Consider the following 24973-nt stretch of genomic DNA (forward strand, 5'->3'; position numbering starts at 1 on the left):
CAGAGCAAAGATAACACTCAGACACAGTTCAAGTATCCATTAGCACGGTATGTGTGCAGTATATAGCCTTTTTATTTGTTTATCTGATGTAAAGTGCGTTGAGACCGTGGTGAAAATGCAGGACCGACTCTACTGTAGCAACGACGTCGTTTTAAGCTTTTTGTGTCATTATACAAATCAAATGGAATAAGATTGGCTTGCAATACCAATCACTCAACCCCATTTACTATGCAACTCCAAGTACAATAAGTAAAATTGTACTTTGTGTAGCATTGTAATGGGGTTGAGGGATGGTATTATTACAAGCCAATCTTATTCCATTTGACTTGTGTATATGGACACACAAAGCATAAAACAATGTGTACTACCGTGAGAGACAGGTAAAACATAAAGCGTTAGCGAGCGTGTACACAGACCTCCTACAGTCCTGAGTCGTCAACGACACACTCAACTCACAGCTTCTCTGCTTTCAGGGAACCTTTGGAATTTTCTGTTAGGAATGATGGTAATATTCCAACGAGTATAAAGTGCTGTCGATAATTAACTGCATCGCGATGCGTCGTTACGTCCCTAGTCGTCCTTGGTTTTGAACTCAGTCAAACGTGCCGCCTGTCGTCTCCCTCCGGGCCCGACCGACACCTCTGACGGGAGGCCGCGACCCGCTTGTCCGACGCCTTCACACTCCCAGTTTCGAACGTTTAGTTATTTTTGTAACTGATTCGTGGCGCTCCGGGCCGTTTTCAACGAGAGGCAGAAACAGATTAAGAAGCCAAGCAGCTCTTAGTCAAGTCAACCTCCCTGTCGCCTGAGTTCTAGTCGACAGGCCTCCAGCCCAGTAGCCTTTCTGAGTACAGGAGGGTGGGGGGAGGGGGGAGAGACATCTGTGAACTATTCTCCAGGGTCTTAAGAGGGAAAATCTCCACACTTCATATTTAAAGACCGGAGAAAAAGGGGAGCATATTTCAAGCAGCACACCAGTCACACTTTAATCTATAATTAAAGACTTGAATTTAAAGTAGCGTGGCCATTACTGAGAGTACGGGTTCCCCCCCCCCCCCCCCATGTAGACTGAGGGACAGTGGATGGGGGGGGGGGGGTAGGAGCCTGGTTCAGGTGCACTACTACTACTAGGGTATAATGCAGGGTATGTGTCTTCTCGTTGCTCCACGGTTGCTGGCTCTGACTGAACTAATCTGCTCGACGGCGCGGTGGCTTTCATCCCGGCTCGGCGTCGGGGAGAGGGAGCCGTACGATATGGCGGGGGGGGGACGGGAAGACATTTGCATCTAAATGCTGACGAGCTTAAAAAATCTGCATCTCCGCTGCAGCTCTTCTGATGTCATTATCTTTTATAATGCACCCAGCGATGCTGACTGTAAATTGCCGTTCAATTAATTATCCTAAGTTGCATTTAGGGGGAGGAGGGATGGGGGGGGGGGGGTTTATCAACGAAAATCGATGCTCCTTCCGTCCTCTGTGCCGAGGGCCGTGGTTGGTTGGAGCGGGGGCCGCGCCTTCCCTACCAGTCAGTCGTGACCGGAGTTAAGAGACTCATTTTTCTCCCTGTGGCTGAGTGATGCCGCCTGCCCCCAGCATCAGAGTTGGCTGTGGAGGTAATCATCATGGGCTGTTGTTTAACTGGGCTCTGCTCGAGGAGGGAGGTGAGTGAGTGGGTGGGTGGGTGGGTGTGTGTATGTGTGTGTGTGCCCGTGCAAGTGTGTGTGTGTGAGGCATATGTGTGTGTGTGTGCGTGTGCATATGTGTGTGTGTGCCAGCGTCTTCTTGTTGGCAAGGAAGCTGAGGTTCCTGTGCGAGTATCGGTTCAAGTGGTAAAAAAGTGATATCGAAAACTAAGATGACAAACCATTTGTGCTGCTTCGTCCATCTCTTCTCCCCCCCACACCCCCTCCCCACCACCACCACCACCCCTCAGACCAGCATGCATAGACAAAAATATATCCCCCACACATCTATCCGCATCGCACGCGAACCGCTCTCCGGCTGATGCTGGAGCACGACACGGGGAATCTCGGGGATGAGCCTTTATAAATATATGGATGACGGGAAGGGCGTCTTAAGTGCCGCTGACCCGGGCCTGCGACACACGTGTCGGGAGAGGAGGAGCGTCGGGGCGGAGGATCCAAAATACATGAAGCGGAGCTGAATAATTCAAAGCTACAAACTGAGAATTCAAGCTCGTTTTTTGAGAAGGAGATAGGCGCCGCCCCCGCCGAAAAGCAAACGACGGACCCGTGGCTGTCCGCCCCTCCGACCCACGCCAGGCCCCTCCCCCTACGCCCTCCCCTGCCACCTCCACCTCCACACCTGGACGCCTAGCGACCTGTGACGTGCAGAGAGTGTGTGAGGAGGTTACAACAGGTGAAACTGTTCCCACCTCCATTTCCTTGGGTTCAGTCACGCAGCTGCTCTATCAGCTAACCACAGTTTATCTCCCCCCCCCCCCTACACGCGCACACGCACACCCTCTACAGTCCCAGCTCGTTCAAAATGTATTTATTATCCTGCTGTGTGTGGTGCAGATGAGCTCTAGTGGCTGGGTTTTCATTATTGGGAGGGAGGGAGGGAAAGAGAGAGAGAGAGACAAGAGCATTAGTGAGTCACTTACAATCCACAATCCCAGGAGGTTACCGGTACACAGTTAGTATTCATAATCCAATGAACCAACAGAAAATTAAGTACAGTGGAGAAAAGAGGGGGGGGGGGGGGGGAGAGGGGGAGAGGGAGAGAGAGAGAGAGAGAGAGAGAGAGAGAGAGAGAGAGAGAGAGAGAGAGAGAGAGAGAGAGAGAGAGAGAGCGAGCTAGAGAGAGAAGTCAGAGTAAGCACTTCTGTCCGCCAGCCAGTTCGGGCCACAAGACTAATGGCGGCAAAACGGAGCACATTTCTAATCAATACAGCAGCTCTCCTGATGAAACGGGCCTGATAAATCACACGGCAGCGCAGGCCTCGCATGGACTGTGGCCTCTCAATGCACTCTCAACCCCTCCCCCCACCGTCCCCCACTCTCAACCCCCCACACCCCACCCACCCTCAAGTCCCCCCCCCCAGGCCAAGGAGACCCACAGTCTGACGCTGGTCGTCAGTGTCACTGTCATCACCTGGCAAGTGGAGAGACTGTAACACGTGGAACAGGTGGTGAAGACCATTAGCGATGACGCCGTCTTAACAGCGCGTCGGGAAGAGGCCGACAGACCTCCGTGCTGACTTAGCTGTCAGTAAAAGACCCCAGCTGAACGTGCCATTAAAGAGAGCGCATCTGGAGCCATCTCCAACCAGATGCCTCAGCAGGGAGACAACACAGCAGTGCTCTTTTTTTCTTTTTTTTTACTGGCTGCTTAAAATGTACCCGAGTAGCTCCAGGGACATACAGACACACGTGGGGGCCGACGGCACTTTTGTCAAAGCTTAACAAACACAACGGCTGCTACAAACAATCTCCCACTGAGGAACCGCAACTGAACAGGTTGGGGGTTGTTGTTTTGGGGGGGTTTTGTAACGCAAGAGACTGCGGTTAGTGGCGGCAGTTTATGTGTAAGGAGGATCATGGGAAAAAATCCCGGTGTGTGTGTGTGTGTGTGTTGGCTGGGGGTGGATGCTCTCGGTAGACCGGAGAGACAGGTTCACGGCGCCCAGGGGCTCTCACACTGTGTTTGACATGCACGCCTGCGAAGGCCTGATACCAGACAACATCCCCTGCCAGGCGGAGGGCCTGCTTATTAGCGCTTAGGTCACACCAGAGCGGAGGCAGCCGGGGGGGCTGAGACGGACAGGCGCGCCCCGGCACAGTCAGTGTGTCAACCTGCAGCAGGAGGGACAGACTTGAGGACAGAGAGAGAGAGAGAGAGAGAGAGAGAGAGAGAGAGAGAGAGAGAGAGGTAGTGTTGCATCCTGAGCATGTCTGAAAGCGCTCAAAACAGCCCTGCTGAAAATCCCTGCGCCTGCACCATCCCATCCTGTTAGACGGACCTCAACCCACCACCGAGAGAGGTGAACTAGGGGGGAACAAAACAGCTCTCGCTCTCACATCAAACAGTTGATGTCATGGGCGTACGAAGCCATGATAATGTGGGACAATTTAATGGGGGTTATCTACTAGCAGGAGGGGATATTATAGGTACATTTTGATTAATTTCAACCAGAGGAAGTGGTTGGCCCAGATTACATATTTGAAGATATTAAAAAGCTTAAACTACAGGTTGCTGTGACATAATATATGGATTAATTTCATCATTGGAGTAATATACAGGTAAGATAATCACTGGCAAAGTCTAGCCTATGCCTTTAAAATTAACGACAATGGATTTGAGGGTGCATTGTGGATTTAAAGTTTGAAAGTGAGCATAGTATGGTTGACCTAGGAATGGTATGACATATGAGTAATCACATTTTCAAATAAATGATGCTCTCCTGACTATCGGTCATATGGTTCACCTTGACTGAAATGTTTCGTATCAAATATCCTCATTTATTTCTATAAAATTCTGCGAAGGAATCGCAAATTATTGTAAACTGTCAAATCCCTTTCATCACCTCAGTAATGGAACTCTCTCCGCTGTCCCTGCATTCTGCCCCTGCCTCTGACTCACTCTCAAGATAGATGTCAAGAGAGGTGATAAGTATTTAGTGAGCAGTAATTCTTTCACATTGATAGTCATACTGAAAGTAAATACAACTAACTCTGAAGTACCTCAGGTACTCTCTTCTCATTCTGAAAACAAATTGAAGCGGGTGGTACAGTTAGGCTACTAGTAGTTAGGCTACTGATGATGTTAAAGTAGATATCAATGACTGCGTTACATGCACACCATATTCCTGTATTCAACCAGTACGCGCATGCCCAGTGTACCTTAATACGCAGTTACATGCGGCCAGATTATTTTGCCCTTTCAAATGTAAACAGAATATTCAGTTGCTACAGCGCATATAAACACCTATAAACACCTATTCGGTTACAATACCCTGCATATTGACTTTAATCTGAATTTGGTGTGCTTGTAAACATAATCTATGGAGAAGAACCATTGCTAATTTACGTTACGTTAGCAAGCTAGAAGAAACCTTAACATGGCAAGTTACCTCACCACCAGCATTTCTTTTTTTATTAATATATACTTCATTTTTTTCCACCCCCATAATATAATTACTCAAACAGGTTACTTACCATGAGTGTGTGCAGTTCTCCACGATGCAACTCGCTGGCGAGGAAATCTGAACTAATTACAGGCAGGTGTCAGGTGTCACGTGTCACTGACTGAACTGGTGGGAACTGGGAAGCCTCGTCTTGAAAGTCTCGAAGTAGTACCAAATATTTTATTTAATAATTAAGTGTCGTGAAATTCTAAGTCTTTACATAATAGGGTACGATATTTATAGTAGCTTTCAGTTGTTTGAAAACGGTACCTTTATCCGCGTTCGTAAATTCGCCAGAGCCCAGCCCACACTGGGTTCAATGTTATAATGGACCAAGTAATTTGATTGGACGAGAGGCCGTCACTCGCAAAGTGAATTTACGAAGGCGGCCCCGCCCCTACATTCTCAGCTCACTGGACACTGACGTGTTTCAGTTCAGTGAATGGACTACGCGCAGTGAGTCGAAGCTCTGAGAAGCACTGAATGATTGGATGAACGACTCTTTTGGACAAATCTTTTTAGTGAACTGATTGTAATGAATGAGTTCACTGAAACGAACTGCTTTGCCCATGATGACGTCACGACAGAACTTTCATGACCCCCCCCCCCTACTTTTTTTTTTTTTTTTTTTTGCAAATCTCCATGATTCACGTGGATGACCTATTTTGAGTTAAAAACGGCGAATTTCGCCGAAAGGTGACTAGTTTGCATCAATGACCTGGCTGTGACATTGCAAATGTAGAGTACCCAAAGTCCAAAGCAGTAGGCCCAAAAATTGCTCCTCAAACGACTATCTGCTAGGGAAGGGTGATTCCTTTATTTTGGAAGGGGGCGGGGGAGACGCTAGGGGAGAAAATCTCTGGCCCGCCAGTCTCGTCTATGTATGGAAACACTGCATGATGACTTAAGGCCGGTTTAGGCTTCTGCGTCGAATTTACGTGCGTAGCTTACGTAAAGTCTTACGTAGGTCTCGCAATTTACACTTCTGCGTAGGCCGCGCTGCAATTACACCGTCACATCGCTAGGTGGCAGTGTGTTTTCAGCCCCTGTGCTGTGCCTCTTCCGGTTAGGAACTCAACGGAGCTCAAAGCTCTAAGCGGCATAATAGCGATCTTTTTGTTGTTATGTTGTTGTAAATAAAAGTTCTATGATGCATTGAAATGACATTAAACTAAGATAATACGATGGTTATCATAATTTTTCAAATCTTTATTAATAAGTAATTACAGAAAAGGTGAATGACATTTCTGTCATGACTTCCGCATTTTGGGCGACGAGAGAGTCGGAATCTTGTCTGAATCATGTGCTACCAAGCGGACCAATCACAGAGCTTACGGTTAACGTGCGCTCTGACGCGTGGATAGATTTTTTGAGAGGAGCACGTCCAGGCTACGCACGTCCACGCGGGACTACGTAAGCTTACGCGTAGCCTACGGCGTCGACTTTACGCAGAAGCCTAAACCGGCCTTCACTCTCCTTTTCTTTGAAAAAACCCCTCCTTATATCCATGTTGTCTAGGGGAGCAAACATATCCAACAAAGAGATCGTTAGCCCAAAAATAGACCAGTCTACTCTACAGATACTCTTATCGTTAGCTAGCGTTATCGCTTTTTAACAGTTAACTAACCGAACAGCGAGGCTGCTGTCAGTCAGTAATAGAGACTTTATTCATTATTAATTATTGTAATGAAAACAAGGCAGCTATAAGCACCACACGAACAAAATACAAACATTTAGTTAAATTCCAAGCTTTGATTTTCCGGTAAGTTAACAATGAAGCGCTCTGAAAAGAGCGTTGAGTGGACAGACCGAGGCACTGATTTTCAACATTGTAAAAACATTGGTAAAAGTGTGTGTGTGGGGAGTCTAAAGTAATCATTTTTTAAAAAGTGGGTGGGACTTGTCCCCTCATATAATAGCTGCGACGCCCATGGTCGCGGTGTTCTTTGGTCCGAGCCACTGCGTGTTAACACAGGCATGCGGAGAGCCCCAGGAGCCCTGTCTTCAGATCTCCTCAGGGGTGGGCTTCAAACGCCTGCATCGCTGTGATGTTCCCTGAGAGAACATCAGAGCCTGCACTAAAGTCGTGTCTATTTCCTATTTTGACAGACTAAATTGAACTATTCGGTAAAGAGGAGGGAAAAGAAAGAAAGGGAAAAAAAACAACATCATGGTGTATCTGGGGTAACAGCCCTGGAGTGTTTAACACAATCTAAATGAAGGCAGAAGTGCTCCAGAATAAAACGCTCGCCGTTTTAGAACTGCTTCAAATGCATGTTTCATGAATGAAAACTCAAGTCAGACCGCGACTAACAGGATCATCGCTTTGGAACATATCATTTTCATAAAATACTGTTTGATCTTAAACCTGCCCATGACAGACCTAGCTGCATGGACAGAGAGAGAGAGAGAGAGAGAGAGAGAGAGAGAGAGAGAGAGAGAGAGAGAGAGAGAGAGAGAGAGAGAGAGAGAAAGAGAGAGAATACTGAGAGTAGCAGTGTTGACTCCACACCCCTCCCCCCCCCCCCCGTAGGAGCACCGGACAGACAGCTACCATGGGACAGGAAAGGTAGCTACTGGGGAACAGAGTGACCAATGGAATGCCTTTATGTGTCCATCCCTGATACTGTTCCCCCTCCCCACAGTCAGGGGCAGGGCTTTCCAATATTAAGACTATCACATTTCCGCCAGGCTCCACCTCTCCCAGAGCTCACGCCGCCTACTGCCTTCAAGGCCTTGAGAGAACATCAAAGACCGCTGTGTGATTGTGTATTCCTGTCAGGGCGTTCCAGCCTCTGGAGCTCTCCTCTGCCTGCCTGACCAAAGCAAAGCCCAGCACCACCCCTCGCCACTGCCATCTTTAATGACTTTCCCAAGACACTCTGGGTTTCAGCGGCACAGTCAGAACATCATAATGAGAGTGAAGCTCATGATTCCTCCTCAAAACGTGCGTCTCTCTCTCTCTCTCTCTCTTTCTCTCTCTCTCTCTCTTTCTGCTAAGGGGGGGTGGCGAACATTTTAGAGGCAGCCTAAGATAACTGCACAATGCGCATCAATGACAGTGTGGCTGGCTGCTGCACAGAAAATGTTATTTACAGCTCACACAAAAAAGAAATTACAGGAGCACACAGCTCCGGAGGCAGGAGAAAAACGCTGACCTGGCAACACTTAAACAGAGGGCTGGGAAGAGGGTCAGGCTGCATAATTATTATATTGCTATTCCTCATTCACCGGCGGTATCTATATTGCTCACATTGACTCCGGAGGATTCAACCTAATGGTGACAACAGGTTACTTGAGGGTAGGACTATAAAAAGGCCGTAAAATGGTTCAGCATTCATTTACGGGGGCTCGTGTCTGTGCCTGCGGGATAGAGACTCAGTCCCAGGTGACACTCTTTCACGAGCCCATCAACTACCAATCCTTTAACGACCATAAAACCTTGAATGGGTAGAATGAAAAGTATGGCTGGAATTCACTGACAATCATGAAGTGTTTCCATGAAGACTGATGAGCAACTTTTAGCACACACAAAAAAAACAGAAGCCCAAAAATAGCTGGACTAGATACAGACAGTGCATCCTCTCTACTGCAGCACAATTAGAAACAGGAACCACAACTGTGCACTGGGGGTGCAGACAGAGATCAAGTAAAAGCAGTGGACTGCAACTTTTTGGGGGGAGAACTGATGACAAGGATGAAGTTATAGGCTTGAAGTTGAAAGCACTGTACTACCCTTGAGTTTATCCCTCCTGGACAAGGTCCTTGTGTTGGACAGTTAAAACACGGTACCCCATCATACCAAAACTACAAGCAATGTCAAAACACCAGTCTGGTATCTTGGCAGTGCCCTTGTTTGGATTGCGCGTGACTCATAGGCTGCGTTCGTAAACTCGCTCTGAGAGCGCCGGAGCTCACGCGGGGTTAAACGTCATTAAGGGGACCAAGTAATTTGATTGGACAAGAGGGCACTCCGTGAGTGCTGATCAGATTACCAGAGCGAATTTACGAACGCCACCCTACAACACCGCTTGCCTGGAGGCTATCAAGGAACTTAGCTAGCCAGAAAAATAGTTGGCAGCTTTCTGTGGTCAGCTGGGAAAACGAACAGTTCGTTTTCTTGTTACACATGACATGTATAAAACACAACACATCAATGAATTACAGGTTATTAATCAGCCTCGAAATCATTAGCTGGAACATTTTAGCCTACATTTGACCAACATTTTGACTCATTTAGAAAGCTACTAGCTGGATTATGGAGATTCTACTAGCTTGCTGCTAGCATGCTTCATTATGATTATCTTATGTGCAGCAAAGCTTTGACTCATTACTCATCAACTAGTCGGCGGAAGAGAGCACGTTTTATCTGAGGATGTGTGGCGACAGATCGAGCCAGATGCGGCTGATGATCATAGAAGTAAAAGTGACTATTTCTCGACATGCATTTGAACGCTTCCATGCCGCATATAAGTGTTGGTGAGAAGTACACCCAGTGCACAGCAGTATACCGGGTCTGGGCAGGCAGGCAGATAGATAGACAGGCAGGCTAGCCCTAGTGAGATGCTGTCATACATACCAAACGGTTCAGTCTTCTCCTCAGCATTACTGCAGCAGTGTGTTTTTCACAGTCTTCTTTGGTTGGATCTGGACTCTGGAGACACCGACAAAACTATTTCTTCTTGTTTCAACCTAAGCTAACTTACGGGCTCCTCTCTCTCTCTCTTTGAGCTTTTCTTGACGAGTAACTTCGCATGTATATCTCTCTATATCTATCTATCTATCTATCTATGTTCTACCCTGGGTCCTCCTAGCTATATGAGCCGCAGCGATCAGCTACATTGTTGTTTGAATTTCGTTTGAATCCGGCTCCTTCTAACCGTTCGCATTCTCTCCCCTTTTTCCCCGATGTGTTCCGCGTTGCGGGTGTGCTGGTGCTAGTCGTGCTGCTTCCCCCGGCACAAGGCTGCTGGAGTCCCCCGCCACATCCTTTACTACTACTATGCCCTGTTGCTGTGTGTCTTTTCACAATGAGACACAACTCGCTCGCTGGTCACACACTCCCCAGTCACACACCCAAAAAAAACTGTCGGTAAAAAAAAAACACACCAAAAAAAACTGTCGGCAAAAAAAAACAGCACACCAAAAAAACTGTCAAAAAAAAAAAAGTAACTTGAATTTACAACTCAACTGTTCTTATTAAACCCCCCGCCCCTTATCCATCTCATCCCTTCTCTCTGTCAAACCGTTTTGGACTCTATTCATTACCGTACTACCCCCACAAACGCGCCGCCTACGTTCACGTTCACAAGCTCCGCCCCCGGTTCCCCCCCGTTGAAGGTGCAGTGAGGTTCCAGGTGGTGTTATGGGAGCTGTAGTCTCTACTACATTTAGCATTATTCCTACATTATATCGTGAGCTTAGAATTATAAGGTTCTATCTCCGTTTTTGTCAAATTTTAGTTTTTTACCCTAACCCTATTTTTAAAATGTTGACATTTTTAAGTTAGTAATTAATCAAATACAACGGTTCCATCTCATAAAACATAATGGAATGTAAAAACTTTGACGCTCAATATCTCTGAACTACCCTAAAACGGAGATAGAACCTTATCATTTTAAACTCACGATATGCCAATCCATCCTCCTTTTGCCAGGCAGGGGCACACATGCATAACATAGATCATGATCATTTACATTATGGTAAATGAACGTTTTTTGTCTCTATTTACCTAGACCTATCCAATAGGCTCTGGTGACAAGTGAGCAAATGTCAGGTGTTGTGGTTAACCAAGCAGAAAATGAATACGGTATTTAAGGTTCTATTTATAATCATTGATTATGATTTACAGTACCACTGGTGATGGATGGGCCTGTGGTGCTACAGAGTGGTAATCAATGCGGACATTCCCATTTCCCTTGCCCTGAGGAAGACGAGGATACCCGCTTGGTTCTACCTCCCCCCTGTGGCGGTATAATGAGTTGCAATTGAGCGCGTTGACTGGATTACTGCGTAAAAAGGAACGATTGATTGATTGATTGAATACTTTATTAGAAGATTTGCAGAAGTAGGTACATGAAAGTACATATTACATACAAGGTCAACTAACAGGATAAAAACCCAAGAAAGCCACTGGCTTATTTCAATTGGGGTCCTTGATACTTAATTCATCGTTACATGTAAGACAGACAAAAAACTAGTACTATCTACAAGATAATACAGACAAATAACTAGTACTATCTACAAGATAAACATACATCCAACATGGGAAGAACAATACAACAAAACATAAGGTATGTACAGCGGGTAGGACAGGTGGGGACATACACCACAGGTGGGGGCGGGGGACAAAACACAAAGTATGTACAGTGGGTAGTTCGGGCAGGGGGACAGACATATAATATGTACAATGGGTAGTTCGGGCGGGGGGACAAAACAACAAGTATGTACAGTGTGTGGTCATGGTGGGGGGGGGGGGGGGGGGGGGGTACAAAAACACCAGTAGATTTAGGCGGGGGGGAGGGGGGGGCGACATAATAACATTGCGTTTGCTCAGAGTGTAGACCAGGTAGGGGGGTGGGACAAAACAACTAGTATGTGCAGAGGGTATTTCAGGTGGGGGGGGGGGGGGGGGGGGGGAGAGACATAACAACAAAACAACAAGAATATATAGAGGGTAGTCCAGGTGGGGGTGTAGTCTTTTAATTTGATTTTTGATTTAGAGGGTCCAGTTACGGATTGCAGCCTCCTGTAAATGTTTTTTGAGAGTGGTTTTGAAGGTGGGCAGTGTTTTGCACTCCTTTAAGATTATAGGAAGGGCGTTCCACATTTTTACTGCATAGTTTGCAAACGAGTTTAACCCCTTGTTTGTGGTGCATGAACGATCTCCGTATTTCCCCCAATTCGACATTAACATGTGTAGACTGACTCCACTTAAATAACTTTTCAGATTGTTGTACTTTTTAAACTAAGTATTTTAGGTTGCATTAATTAACTTGGGTTTCTATGAGGACCATTGGTTGCTATATACAATTGAACATTCATCTCTTTTCATCGTTTAAGCTTGATATCTCAATTCAAATTCTAATGTTAAATATCCATCTGTACTTCCACTCATCTATCCATCCTCCTTGTCTATGTATGCATGTATGTATGTATGTATGTATGTATGTATGTATGTATGTATGTATGTATGTATGTATGTATGTATGTATGTATGTATGTATGTATGTATGTATGTATGTATGTATGTATGTATGTATGTATGTATGTATGTATGTATGCAGTGGCGGACTGGCCATCGGGCAAGCCTGGCAAATGCCAGGAGGGCTTTGATTTTTTTTGATTGAAAACTTTATTAGAAGATTTGCAGAAGTAGGTACAAGAAAGTACATATTACATACAAGGTCAACTAACAGGATAAAAACCCAAGAAAGCCACTGGCTTATTTCAATTGGGGTCCTTGATTCTCAATTCATCGTTACATGTAAGACAGACAAAAAAGCTAGTACTATCTACAAGATAATACAGACAAATAACTATTACTATCTACAAGATAAACACACATCCATCATGGGAAGAACAATACAACGAAACATAAGGTATGTACAGCGGGTAGGACAGGTGGGGACATACACCACAGGTGGGGGCGGGGGACAAAACACAAAGTATGTACAGTGGGTAGTTCGGGTCTTTTAATCTGATTTTTGATTTAGAGGGTCCAGTTACGGATTGCAGCCTCCTGTAAATGTTTTTTGAGAGTGGTTTTGAAGGTGGGCAGTGTTTTGCACTCCTTTAAGATTATAGGAAGGGCGTTCCACATTTTTACTGCATAGTTTGCAAACGAGTTTAACCCCTTGTTTGTGGTGCAACGCGGTTGAACGTGGTTCGTGGAGCTTCCTCTGGTGTTGTATGTGTGGACGTTGTTCACTTTTTGGAAGTATGTTGACAGGTACTTGGGTGTCTTTGTGGTGTAGCGTATCTTGAAGACCAGGCCCAGTGCAAGCTGCTGCACTCTGTCAACTACTCGTAGCCAATCAAGGCTCAAAATGGTTGTCTAGTGGTGACTCTGGGCCGCTCAGAATGTATTATATAAAAAATAAATGAATAACATATTTGTAATTTTGTCTCTGGTGATTTTCATTGAAAGTAACTTATTTCAGCAGACCGCGGCCCAAAACTTTTTATGTCGGCCCGGGCCGTCCGCGCAGGGCTGCGTTCGTAATTTTGCTCTGAGAGTGCCGGGACGCACACTAGGTGCAACGTCATAAAGGGACCAAGTAATTTGATTGGATAAGAGGCATTCCATGAGTGGTGATCAGATTTCCAGAGCGTTTTTTACGAACACAGCCTCGATTATCGCTGTTTTGAAATGATCGCTGGTAGCTTTGCGCCGCTCTTTTCCCATTGACATCATGGTGTCAAGTAATGTATAAATAAATGTGCTGAATTTAGATGCCCTTTTGTGTTTTCATGCAGGGATGTTCAAAGTATTTGACTTTCAACCAGGTATTTGATTCTGACCACCTGTAGTCACTTAATGTAGGAACTACTTAATTCTTGTTGCACTGAAGCAGGTGGTTGAATGACAGTGTCTAGCTTTGTCTAAATGTAAGGGGTATCCTATGGTTGTCTAGTGGTGATGTTAGGATTGACTGTGTGTACCCTTGTCTAAATGTAAGAGGTATCCTATGGTTGTCTAGTGGTGATGTTAGGATTGACTGTGTGTACCCTTGTCTAAATGTAAGGGGTATCCTATGGTTGTCTAGTGGTGATGTTAGGATTGACTGTGTGTACCCTTGTCTAAATGTAAGGGGTATCCTATGGTTGTCTAGTGGTGATGTTAGGATTGACTGTGTACCCTTGTCTAAATGTAAGGGGTATCCTATGGTTGTCTAGTGGTGATGTTAGGACTGACTGTGTGTACCCATGTCTAAATGTAAGGGGTATCCTATGGTTGTCTAGTGGTGATGTTAGGATTGAATGTGTACCAGTGGAGGCTCCTCCATAGAGGTGGAGGAGGCCTGGCCTCCCCATTTTGAGAGAAGAGAGAGAGATTTAAAAAAGCAATAATTATATTTATTTATTTATTTATTTAACAAAAAACATATGTTAATTTTTTTTATATTAATATTATTTCCGTTTTGTTCATAAATCGGAATTTTTTCCATGGCTAAAACCCAATATTGCAATTGTAAAGCACCTACAGGCCAGAATCCCTATCCGTTTGTATTGAGGGAGGCCAGGCCTCCCCCAGGAAAGTGGTTTCTCATAGAAGTCAATGTAATGCAATTTTTTTCATGGCAATAATTGTTGCTGTAATCGCAGTTGCTTCTATCTATGATATTTAAGATCACTTATCTAGTTACACAATCTTCAGCATAACAAGTTCATAAGATGTGAAAAATGCACAAGCAAAAGGAATGGAATCCAAATTATTTTTTATTCACGGTGGACAGCAGCTCCGGCCAAGGCTGTTTGCAGTTGTGAGCGTCCTCTGGAGGAGTCGGGCGCTAGAGACAGGAGAGAGAGTTCATATGAGCTTCACAAGGCCTATAGCTACAGAATAGAATACTTTATTAGTTTAGTTAGTATGTCCTTGGTCTATGTGTTCTATGTGTTGACTTACCTCTGCTGTGTCCATCGTCGTGAAGACGGTTACTGGGGGGACGGAGGCCGTCTGCCTGAACAGCAGCTCAGCAGCCCAAGGCTCTTCACAGATGTGAGCATCCTCTGGAGGCGGGAACGCTTCTGTTTCTTTGAAGCTCCGCTCTCCTCACAAGGCGTCGTGTCAGCTGTCACTGGGCTGGCCGCTAGAGAGAGGAGAGAGAGTTCATATGAGCTTCACCAGGCCTTAGCTACAGAATATAATACTTCATTAGTTTGGTTAGTATGTCCTTGGTCTATGTGTTCTACATGTTGACTTACCTCTGCTGTGTCCATCGTCGTGGGCAACCTCGATGCCCTCCTGTCCTGGGGCTGGAGGCTGGATTCCTACCTTGATGTCCTTCTGTCCTTCAGCTGGAGGCTGGACACCATCATTGATGTCCTCCTGTCCTGGGGCTGGAGGCTGGACACCAGCCTGGTTGGTCCTCTTGCACTATATCAGTTGTTACAGAAGAAGAATCAATGACAGAACATATCTCTTAAAACCCCAGTATTCCTACAACAACAATGCATAGCTTGTCTGTTGTTTTACGATAAACTGGTAAGACTTTACCTTTACATTACATTTCCTTAATGTGAAATTATGTGGAATGTGGCTCTCTTATAAATTCACTGTATATTTCTGTTTTACCTTGCGCTTCACCATTGAACAGAATTTCCTGAATTTCCCTTTCTTCTTCTTGTCACAGACAAGACTCCTCTTCTCCTGCTCCATAACATAGACTTTTCTTTTGAGGTCTCTCTCTCTCTGTCTGCTTTCCTCCACCTCCCTGTCAAGCACCTGAGCCTTCTCAGCTGCCGCCAGCTTGTCCTCCAGGGCCTCTTTCTGCAGGGCCTTGATGTGGTCCTCTGCCTCCTTGGTGGCGTTGGCGTCTGTCTCCAGGAGAGTCGCCTTGACCCTGGCCAGGCTCCCTTCAGTCTCTCGCTGGGCAGCGAGGGCCTGGCTCCTCTCCTTCTCCAGGTCGGAGTTGTCACAGACGAGGCTCCTCTTCTCCTGCTCCATAACGTGGAGTTTTTGTTGGAGGTCGCTCTCTCTCAGTCTGCCTTCTTCCACCTCCTCCCTGCAAAGGACCAGAGCCTCCTCCGCTGCCTCCTTGTCCTCCAGGGCCTCACTCAGCAGACTCTTGTCCTCTGCAGTGACGGTCACCAGGAGGGCCTGGCACAACAACAGGTTAGGATGGTACAACAACAGGGCCCTCCACTTCTTCTCCTCCTCCGCTGCCTCCTTGTCCTCCAGGGCCTCACTCTGCAGACTCTTGTCCTCTGCAGTGACGGTCTCCAGGAGGGCCTGGTACTCCAACAGGGCCCTGCACTTCTCTACAATGTCTACAATATAAAAAACGGAAGGAAGAGAATGTGAAATTACTTAATGTGAAATTACTACAAGGATACGGCCAAAAAGCCAAAAAGCCGTATCCTTGTAGTATTTTCTACCTTCCTAAATGATGGCTAGAACGTCGGGTTATAAAGCGAAAGCTTCTTTATATAAAAAAATGTGTTGGCCTACACTGGATATTCACTTTAATTCTGGACGTTACAATTTGCATTTCTCAAAAACAACAAACTAAACTGTCAACTTCTATGACGTCTTGCCGCAAGGCCTTCTGGGACCAATTAAAGTTAATCATGTAACCTATAACGTTACAACAATCTATTAATACAGGCGGGCCGTCAAGCCCATAGACTTTTACTTGTCAAGGCAAATGTTTTAAGCGAAAATCTGTTCCATTAACGGCAATGTATGATGTCTGCTGGAGTGCATAATGGAATATTTAGAATGTATGCATGAACATTCTTATAACATAGTACATTTAATAAATCAATTTTAGCAAGAATACTGATCTGTTTCTTGCATTATGTCTAGTAGGCTACTTCCAACACAAAATAGATAAATAAAAGAAATTTACAGAATACTCTGATCTCTACTCAGCGCGCGCACACACACGCACGCACGCACGCACACGCACACGCACACACACACACACACACACACACACACACACACACACACCCACCCACCCACCCACCTCTGGGTTGGTCCTCCGGGCTGGCTGCTCTGTGGGCCAGAGATTCGGTTAAGGTGATGTCGTCATCGTGAAACTCCTTTTCAAGCTGCCAAGCAGACTGGAAATTGAAGTCATCTCCCTGGTTCTTCTTCTTATTTGGCATTTCTATAACTTTCTACAAACAACTGAACAAGGAAGAGAATGTGAAATGACGTATTTATATATAATTATTATAGAATGACTTATGAGTTCATGGATGAGTGTGAGGCTGTTTGAACTTCAAAAGTGACTGACGTTGATATTGCGTGACATTGTGATTGAAGCATCGGTTGCAGGTGCAACGTGCCAAAAAGCCATTATCCTTTTCGTATTTCTACCTTCAAAAAATATGGCTAGGACGTCGGGTTGTAAAGAAAAAGCTTCTTTATATACGAATCTCTGTTGGCATACACTTTTGATCACTTTCAAACAATAAACGAGCTAGACTTTGACACTCAGCGGAGTCAGCGCTCGCGCGCACACACACCCGCGCAGCCACATCCAGACCCCCGCCCCACACACACACACACACACACACACACACACACACACACACACACACACACACACACACACACACACACAAGTACGCTAACGTCCACAGGCGCTTACCTTGTGATAGCGTGTTGATCCTTATACTGACATCAAACTGGCTCGATTGACTTTTATAAACCCACATTTGATTGTGACGTTAATATGTCATCTCGACTGTTGTGATTATGACGTCATCCGTCTGAGTTTTGTCTGCAGCCCAGCCTGGTCTCAGGAGCTCCATTTTTTTACATCTTTAAATCCATTAGGTCTAGGGTCTATACCCATCAATAGTTCACACTGCAGCAACAGCAGCATCACATCCGAGATACAGTGCCAACTAAGTTACAGTAATAATGCTCTTTAGAGAAGTAGGCTACCTACAAAAACCTTCTGATGCCAAAAGCGCTCTCTCTTTGTCTCTCTCTCTCTCTCTCTCTCTCTCACACACACACACACACACACACACACACACACACACACACACTTTTCTCAATACACATTATCCCATGCCATTTTTAACAAAAACACAATGCAAGAATGATGAAATGAGTGGCTACATGATAGAAGAGACGCTCTATCATAGCCTCAGCCAACAATATCAGAAAAGGTCCACCTAAAAGGAAAACAGAATATTCAGGCACCAGATGACCAATCAAAATATAATGTAATATAATGCAATATAAGGCTCTCAGGCATTCTGTACTTTCAAATATGTATTCTCCTTGAGCAGTCAACATCAACTATCAGCTATTTCGCTAGCAAAAACGAAAGCTAACTTATTTGCGAAACAGCGCCCCCGCCACCACGTCGGCGCAGTGCCGCAATTGCAGTTTTGTCGGAGGCGGCCGCCTCATAATTCTCTATGCAGGAAAAACCCTGCATATATTATGCACTACCAAACGTGGTCCAATTGTAATATCTGCCAACAACTCAATTGTTGCTTGGGCCTACCTTATTTGAAGAGAAGCTCACATCGCCTTTCTAGGACGCAAACCGGTTAATGTCTTAGAATTAATGATAATGATTTTATACATATGTGATTGGCCAAATCACTGAAAATGGGTGGGCAGAGGAGGCCTGGCCTCACCATGCATTGAGTCCAGGGCTGAAAGATTGACATTTTTGTTCGTCCAATCACATGAAGCCATTTTGAGAATTCGCCAGTCACTTCAGTCAAAGAAACACTCGCCATAGAGGCTACGAGTGTCCTATCAACTTGTCCTTTGCAGGACACGTCTAGAACACCCATGGCTATTATCCCTATTATCCCTGAAATATGACTGTTTGTGAGCAAGTGCTGTCCTGGAAAAACTCCTGGAAAATTACACTTTTATATGAATCTCCTCTTTCATCTTTTTAGCTTGACACCTTAATCGAACTTTAACATGTGTAGACTGACTCTGCTTAAAGAACTTATATATAATCTATAAGCATTTAAAGTTGCATGAATTTATATTCCAATGAAGACCATATGGTTGCTCTGGCCATACTCAAAATGCTACTCGTCTTACATCTTGACAGTCCAATTCAACTTCAGATGTATCCACTGCCATAATGACACTTTTAGCAAGCCCACAATGTTTATTCAGGAACTTAATTCGTTTCTAGTTGTAAACAAACACTGTATAGGTTCAACACATTAAAAACTATCATTTTTATCTCATGGATGGTCAGTCCATTCATAGCTCTGTCGATGAATGTGAGAGTGGTTACATTCCTCCTGCCCCATCCCTCAGCTGTTTACCACAAAAGGTAACAGGGAGACTGCTGTGTTATTGTTTGAACCTTTTTTGTTGTTGTTTGTTTAACCAAACCCAAGTAATATAAAATCAAATCAAATGTATTTGTAAAGCGCTTTTAACAATTGTCTCAAAGTAATTTACATGAACAATACTAAACAATATAAACAACAAATACAATTCAAACGATATGAACTAATACCAAACCATAGACCAGCAAAGACTGCCCTACCTCACTTACTACCTAATTTATTCCTGTCTGTTAAGTTAGACTATTAGGACATTCTGGTCTGTGATTCAATCCAGAAAATTCCCCAACAATTTTCACTCTTGCACGCCTCCTATGAGATCTGTGAAGGGACCAGAGCAGACTGGAAGAAACACAGCCCTCAGGTGAGTGTGTGAATTCTAATTGGGTTTCTGTAATTCAACATCTGTCCACATGATGGCAGCACAATGAAGGTAATGCAGTGTGGAGTGGTCATCTAGTTGTCATGGATAGTTTAGATTTTCCATTCCATCAAGATATAGCTGATGATATTCTCAACTCACACAACACCTGAGTTATGTGCTATCAGTGTTATTACACACTTTATTGTAGTATCAATAGGCCTACATATCCAAAGGTGTACATCAAAATTGGATATCATCATAATCTCCTTCCTCTGCCCAATATTACAATGAGACACACATTTTAATTTATCTTTTGGCTTTATATTTTCGATAACAGTGTCTTTTAAAAATGTTTTTTATTGCATAGTAACCTATATAAACTAACAATGCCGTGTGTGAATCAAATTGTAGTTGTTGTTGTTGTTGTTGTTGTTGTTGTTGTGTATATTTGTGATGTGTTCATTAAACAGTAGAATGGGTGTGTCTTCAGATAGGCCTGATATGAGTGTGTAAACATAAATTAATAGTATTTTAGGACGTCCTTCAACACGTTTCTTGGGGGCAAAATGAACTGTATACAGTATGGATGAAAATACAACTGTAATGGTCTTCATTAAAGCCTATTCTATCAGGGGGATATAGATTTCATCATATGAATAACAAAAGTGAGGAGGTTCTGGTTCTGATATTGAAACCACCCTGCCTGAACCCCCCAGAGTGGACAGTAGTCTCTGGTGCCCCCCTCCACAGTTCAGAGGGCATTCCTTCACTGCCTCTTGCCCTGGACGTCTCAGTACTACTTGTGAATCTAAACTGACAGTCCCCATGGAAGAGCCTTGGTTGGAGTTGGGAAACTTCCCCAGCCATCTGTCCTAGAGAGGCCCCCCTCCCTCCCACCACACATCCCTCATTCCCACACTGGGCCTTTGTCAGCAGTTCCTGTCCCTGGACTAGGCGTGGCGTGCGCGGAGGCTGGGGCGACCGTGGGTGCTTTCAGAGGCACCTGCAGATGGGACAAAGGGCCAAGGGTGCTGGGCCTGAAGACAGATTGATGCTTTGTGCGTTCAAGCAAGAGGGGGTGTGTGTTAGTGTGTGCGAGCGTGTGTGTGTGTGTGTGTGTGTGTGTGCGCGCGCGTGTGTGTGTGTGTGTTTGTGTGTGTGTGTGTGTGTAGAGGTGGGGGGAGGGGTGTAGTTAGCTGAGAAGTTTTGGGGGATAGGGTTTGGGGGAACGGGGGTGGGCTGGGGAGGGAGGGGGGGTGGTGGGGAGGGAGGGGGGGGGGGGGGGGGGTTGGTGGGGAGGGGGTCTGTCACTCTAGTCTGTGTGAGTCCAAGCTTTGGAGGACCCGGAGAGATTGACAGCTTTTGTGGGCTGCGTCTCTACACAATGGTGGTGCTTTAATGGGCGGTAAAGCTAGAGTAGAGCTTTGGGGAAGGATTGAGGGGAGGTGGTGGTTGGCCGTGGTAGGGGTGGGGGGATTGAGGGACGGGCAGTGGGGGTGGTGTGTGGGGGGGGGGGTGTTACTGCTTTGCTTGGATGGGACCGATTCATAGGCATTCAGTCCAAGGCTCGTTACTCACTGAATGCATCCAGTGCAGGAATGCAGCAGCATCAATTAGAATGTGTTAGCAGATAGCAAGGCGTAAAAGAAAAACCTTTCTCTCCCTTTTGCTCGCAGGACAACACAGTGCCACTATAGGAGGTGTCAGAGCCACAAAGCCTTTTTTGTGGGTCTCTCTCCATTACATTACCACTGCAATATGTAAGGTGGAGACTCTTTTGATTTAAATTAAGTGGAAAAAACACTAAATCCTATTTTTATTCAGCAGGGATAATGGTGTTATACTCAATAAAGGTCTTTAACTACTTATCTGTGGCTTAAAATCTCCTCCCGGCTCCCTTTTCTCTCCACCTCTCAGTGTCTTTCTCTCATTCTGGGCATTATATTTATTCAATGGTAGAGGGTTAAAGACAGACTGTTAAACACAGTTGCTTGTTAGCCTTAACTGCCGCATCAGTCCTAATTGTGTATCAGTGGGTCAACGGTTTGTTGTGCTGTCCCCCTTTAAAAAAGGAAGAACGGATATGAATTAAAACAGTATCTTGTAAGGCATTGTTTGTTGTGGGCACAGGCCACCACTTCAGACACTTAGGGCCTGTTGGATAATGAGTTGTTCTAGAACTTCTCGGGTGAGGATATAAAAGAACGGAAGAAGTGGAAAACACTTTGATGACGATCAGATGTCAGGGCGACACCCCACTTTGTGTTGTTGTGTATATAGAGGAGCTCGGCCTACGCTGGAACTAATTAGGCTATGTTTAATTGAAGGTTTTTAAGGTGTAATACACATATTTGAAAACAAGTAGGCCCTATTCAACATAAATATTTTAATTCTGATTCATACCATCTCTTAGAAATAATTAGATATCTATAGAAATAATTGTAGATTTCTATAATATATACACAGTTTCGTATCACAATAGTATTTTATCTATAACCCTATGCTGATGGTAGGTTACAAATGTGTGTGTGTGTGTGTGTGTGTGTGTGTGTGTGTGTGTGTGTGTGTGTGTGTGTGTGTGTGTTGCCTCCAATAAATTGGGTTTGATCAAAATTGGGATTGATACAGTACATTATGTGTGCTAAGAAACCATGTCATCATTTGCTCTCACTTGACAATCATTTCCTCATTTACATCACTTGCTCTCTAAAATGATACAGCTGGCACATGTGCACAAATGGAATTGGAGATATTTGTTCTCTCAAGATGTAATGTGAACTAACAGGCAGGAACCTCTCATAGTAAGGTGTAGAGCTCCAAAATGAGCAATTACGCTTCATTTGGAGTCGAATGAGACAAATTTGCATCCACTGAAAAGGGAACTAGAGTTAAACTGCACTAAAAGTGCAGTAAATTGAGGCAAACATTGTAACATGCAGAAATGCATCCCGGCTGTAATTGTGTAATTGTAGAATAGCTCTGTAAATGCAGCTCCCAATTAAACTTGCTTCTTCTTCACGGCAAAGAATTGGCAGTGAATTATGCAGAAAAGCATCACCACATTTTTAAAAGCTGCCTCCTTCAAGGCAAGGGGGGGGGGGGGGGGGGCGAGAGGAGATGATTTGCACCAAAATGGAATATCTGATCAAATATGGACAGATGTCTTTATACATGTGGTGCGGTAGTCAATTGGTAGGGAGGTTGTGAGAGAGATGGATGGCCTCCTCTTGGAGATAGTGGTGCTTCCTGCCCTGAGTAGGGAGAGGGGGCACAGGAAGAAGAGGGTGAGAGAGAGGGGGAAGGTTACAGGCTCTCAGTGGGGGGAGACATTTCCCTGAAACACCAGTTGATGGGTTTCTCCCCACAAAGGGTGGAGTGGCGCTGTCTGCAGTGCTGCAGAACAGCCTGGTCTCTGTCTGGATTAGGCCCTGCAGCACACAAAGGAGAGCTCAAGTAAACGGTTCATGAATGCTGATTAATTGATGCCATTTTTCTGCAGTGTGCCATGGAGATTTAGAGGGAAGGGTTGCATGGGTGGGGGGGTGGGGGGGTTGGGGGGGTGACGAGGGAGCTCTGGCGTGGGTTCAGTGGGCCTCAGTGTGTGCGTTGTTGTTGTTGTTGTTGTTGTTGTTGTTGTTTTTAAAGAGGGATGCTCACTGTCTCAGGAGGACAATCTAAGAATTGTTTGGCGACGTTGGAAAAGAGTCACCTATAAAGAACGTGAACATACACACATGCAACAACAACAACAAAAAGTGCTAGCACTTAAATCATTCTAACCATACATACTGTCTATCTTTTATCTAAAATTGCGGCGTTGCTTATAGAGATCATTGTCAAATGTAGGCCGGCGTCTCTGTGTCACCGTCCACCCCCAGCTCAGGTGGCTGAAGGCTGGAAGGAGGTTCCCACGATGGGGTAGAGGGGTACAGGTGTCCTGGGAGAATGAGGGTGGCCCCGGGTTCGGAGGGGCGAATCACTGGCCCATAGCCCGCCTCAATGGAAGAATCCCAGGGGCCAACTCAATAGCCCGGGTTCCACTTGATGGAGAGAGAAAGGACCGTTTCAGCCGCTGCCCAGCAGGAAAGATCTGGTCGTGGAAGACCTCTTTCAAGACCCTCTGTTTGTCTGAAGGCTGTCACAGCAGATGAGTACTCAGCAAACAGCGTGAACAAGGATTTGAACCAGAAAACCAACAGAGCCTTGACAATATTGTGATTGGGCCTTGTCTCTTTAGTGGGGGCTGAAAGGGGAATTGAGAGCAGGACCAAGTGCACATTCAGAGCGAGGACGTAGATGCCTCGAGGTTGTTTTTTATGGATTTGGGGGGATAAATGGTGGCCTGTATGTGTTGGATAAAGTGAAATCATGTTAATCCTCTTTTTTCCTCACTTAAGAACAGAATTGGTGTGAACCTGAGGCTACTCAGAGTCCTTTTTACCGAGATCTGACAAAGGGTGCATTCGTAAATTCACTCTGAGAGCGCCGGAGCGCACACTGGGTTCAACGTCATAAAGGGACCAAGTAATTTGATTGGGCAAGATGCATTCCATGAGTGCTGATCAGATTTCCAGAGCGAATTTACGAACGCAGCCAAAGTCGTCGTATAATCTTGTATTATCCTGCTTATTCTTTATTGATTGTTGTTTATATCCTGCTTATTCTATTATTGATTTTGTATTTCTACTGCAATGCCAATGCCTAATTGAACCTGTACCCATGAATTTTACTCCTTGTATCTGTACATTGATGTAATAAAAGCAATTCTGATTCTGATTCCGATTCTGATTCTGTCCAGCTTTGAATCAGAACGGTCCTTTCTGAAAACCTTCTGAAAGTCCTTGTTAAGGCAAACTATCCATTCAAAATGCTTTACATTCAATGAGACAATGTTTACTAGTGATTATAAATATACAGTCGATTTCATATTGATGCTAAACATTTATATTCCCTGTAATGGAAATCAACATTATTTCCACAGTTTCTGTTTTTTTCCGTTTTTTCACAGACTTTGACTGAATATCAGCTGCTGGTTTCAGATTACGTACCTGTGGATGTGAGCCTCTCCCTGTCCGCCTCAGCTGTCCCGGCCTTGCAGCTGATGGTGTGGGGGGATGGAGAGCTGCTCCTGTGTGGCGCTCAGAGGAACCTCTAACCTCAGAGTGTGTTTTAACCACCTTAACCTGCCCCCAACACTAACCCCACCATGTCAGAGTCTGTCTCCTAACACTAACCCCACCATGTGAGAGTCTGTCTCCTAACACTAACCCCACCATGTCAGAGTCTGTCTCCTAACACTAACCCCACCATGTCAGAGTCTGTCTCCTAACACTAACCCCACCATGTCAGAGTCTGTCTCCTAACACTAACCCCACCATGTCAGAGTCTGTCTCCTAACACTAACCCCACCATGTCAGAGTCTGTCTCCTAACACTAACCCCACCATG

The 24973-nt window shown here is 45.2% G+C and overlaps 1 protein-coding gene across 1 annotated transcript in view; it reads right to left on the reverse strand.

Moving 5' to 3' along the window:
- atp11c (ATPase phospholipid transporting 11C (ATP11C blood group)) overlaps positions 1-24973 on the reverse strand; it is a gene marked incomplete at its 5' end in the record, with an annotated part of 70659 nt that overhangs the window by 36238 nt on the left and 9448 nt on the right. The gene's annotated exons all lie outside the window — the stretch shown is intronic.

The sequence above is a fragment of the Nansenia antarctica genome, assembly GCF_963989245.1.
Source record: "Nansenia antarctica genome assembly, chromosome: 3".
Taxonomy (NCBI): domain Eukaryota; kingdom Metazoa; phylum Chordata; class Actinopteri; order Argentiniformes; family Microstomatidae; genus Nansenia; species Nansenia antarctica.